Source organism: Macrobrachium nipponense, chromosome 31 (genome assembly GCF_015104395.2).
Source record: "Macrobrachium nipponense isolate FS-2020 chromosome 31, ASM1510439v2, whole genome shotgun sequence".
Classification (NCBI taxonomy): domain Eukaryota; kingdom Metazoa; phylum Arthropoda; class Malacostraca; order Decapoda; family Palaemonidae; genus Macrobrachium; species Macrobrachium nipponense.
This window is the reverse complement of record NC_061093.1, coordinates 58,605,728-58,608,479: the sequence shown is the minus strand read 5'-3', so window position 1 is coordinate 58,608,479 and position 2,752 is coordinate 58,605,728. Positions and strand designations below refer to the sequence as shown.

The following is a 2,752-nucleotide window of genomic DNA, read 5'->3' as shown; positions in this document are numbered from 1 at the left end:
AAGAACTGTTAATGTATATTTTCTTTTAAAAAAAAGAGTAAGTAAGCATACTACGTCAAAGAGAGAGAGAGAGAGAGAGAGAGAGAGAGAGAGAGAGAGAGAGAGAGAGAGTAACTAAAGAGAACACGTCAGTCTTTTATGATATAAGGAACACAATCAATATCTATCTAGGTACTGTTCCGTTTACTATACCTCTGATCATTTACTTGTACAGCAAGGAACAATGAAAACGATATACATTATCAGTCAAACCATAGGTCAGTTTGCGAGCTGTTTTCTGGTAACTGGTAGTTTGAAGGTGATAGGCCTTTGTCCTTGTTTAGTCTCCTTATCTGGGATCGCTGCTTTCGACGGAAGGGGCAGTCTAGGGGCTAAACAGTTGAGGACTTGGGGCCCACCGTTGAGGCTGTCGTGAGGTGACGTTGGGCTTTGCCGGTTATCTCGTGGTGTTTTATTAGTCTTTAAGTTACTACTTTTCCCGGCATTTTGAATCGTGTACTTCACTTCAGCGAGGATAGGGTGTCCATATAGTTTGGATGGTCGTCGGGTTTCGTTAGCGGATTTTTGGGTAAGTGACTTTGTGATTTTTCAAAGGTACATTTGTATATTGGCCGTTTTGTTTTCAAATACACTTTTATTTTGTCGGCTTTGGTAACGTCTATGATTTTTTCTTCTGTAGTTGTAATTACATGGGCCTTGAACTTTTTTTCGGGTCTTAATTTCTTCTTAATCTTTCAGGTGCAGTGAGGTGAAGGACAGAATGAGTCTACAGCAACCAGACGAGTTTGAAGACTACAACCCCACGAGGTGAATGGTAACTAGACCATTGTAAATGGTGAGTATCTTATAACTTCTGTTTCTTCTCAAAATCTTCTTTGCAAGCTAATCCTCCCCCATGCCACTGATGTGGGGAGGAGCCACCCTTGACATACAGTAATTTGCCTTATGTCGAGGAGTGGGACTTGCACTTCTAACTTCAACCCAAACAAACATGTTTAAGTCTAGTATGTTTTTAGTATTTTAAGTATTTAGGTTTTGGTGAGTAAAGGTTTACCTTCCAGATCGGGTTTTTTCTTGGATGTTATTAAAACTTAACTAGATTATATTTTGTTCTCATAATAATCTAACAGATTTTAAGAAGTAGTTTTTAACGTGCTTAATGATGCAAAGTAAGAATGTATTTTTTCTTTAATTTTCAGGTCAATCTTTATTATAAATGATAAACTAATCCTTTTAACATAAACTGCTTAGGGTTGACGTCTTACACAGAACACATTTCCTTCTCTGATTATTTGTCTTGCGTTGCAGATTGACGAGTATCTGGTGGAGTCGATAGATGGACAGACGCTGAATCACATTCTACAATAGCAGATATCTTTTTATCCTACATCAACGGCATTTGTATGCCTGTTACGTGCGGTAATAAGGATTTCTCTGGAGTTTCAAGGCTACTGCACAAGCCGTAGATTTGTGAACGATTTCCTAGACAAACTTGTGATTTCATGAAAATTAATTGGCTTTCAGGATTTAATTTTCCCCGAAAAATGTTTCGTTTCATATGTAAATTGCGTTTGTATATCTGAATGTGTGCACCTTTTCATGCTGTCATGGGTTTGATGGTAGTGATTTTGAAGTTTCCCTTAAAATTAAAAGTCGTCATAAATGGATTATTCTTTTAAAAGCCTTTTTCAATTTGTGTAAAATGCTGTTGGGCCATGAAATTTAAATAAAACTTAATAATTAACGTTAGTTAAATGGTATTAAGGGTTGATTACAACGGTTTTGACCTCTACTTGGTTGTGATTTTATAAACGACCTTTCTAGCATACGAGAGGGATTACCGTCCATACCAGAATAGTGAGTTTATATAAGTATAGAGAAGTACAGAATTTCGCCAGCAACTAAAGGCGAGAAACTGATCTGGGTCGTCCTGAGGTGAAGTAGGCACTTAGAGATTTCTTATAACAATAAGACTTGAGAACAACTGTTTAAAGATGTGGAATGGAAGACGAAATCGTCCTAATAAAGTAAAGAAACGAGTGCGAAGCATAGTTGGACTTAAACTTTGCAGGGGATTAGTTCCATAATCGAGCCATCGGCCCTAGCTGCAACCCCTGTAACTTCTTTTTAATGTACCTTCATTCGTATTACTTTCCATACTAAAGATTGCACAGGGAGAGCAACTTCTGTGTCTTCGGAACGCCATCGATAGGTCTAGGATTCACAGAAGTGGCTCGCACGCACTGATGGGAAGTGGTGGTTTCAAAATTTTCTTTTGGGGTAAAAAACTACCAATCATGCATGTTGGAAACTTTGACGTATATCTTTGTATCTGTGCTGAATAACTGCACAATGTGGGTTGAAAAAGTTAATGACAGTGTAACTGACCTATTTAAGTAATTCGTCCTATGGGTTGTAGATGGCATTGAAAAATCTCTCTATTTTATTTCCTGGAATAATTTCCAGCTCTATTTAGGTTTAATAGCCTTTTGTAGGAGTGAGGTTATTTATAAGTGTGAGGATATTGTATTTTAACTTAAAATATAAAAAAAAAATATCCAAAAGCACAGTTTTCTCCCCCTAGGTATATTGGTGAACAGTGCTTCAATATCGAAGCTTGCCATGGTTAGGTCAGAGTCCTGGCATAAAATCCTGTTCTTAAAATCAAAGAGTGAGTTGTATATATTTCTTAAAATCTCTAGTAGAGCTGTCAAGAATTTGGCCATTTCATAACTTCCTGTAGTGCAGGTTG

At 37.3% G+C, this 2,752-nt stretch overlaps 1 long non-coding RNA gene across 1 annotated transcript; it reads left to right on the top strand.

Annotated features, from left to right (window-relative positions):
• Positions 1–417: 417 nt before the first annotated feature.
• LOC135207013 (uncharacterized) lies at positions 418–1,903 on the top strand. The gene is made up of 3 exons (XR_010312864.1): positions 418–568; positions 739–835; positions 1,309–1,903. It is a non-coding gene; the product is annotated as an uncharacterized LOC135207013 (long non-coding RNA).
• Positions 1,904–2,752: the final 849 nt, after the last annotated feature.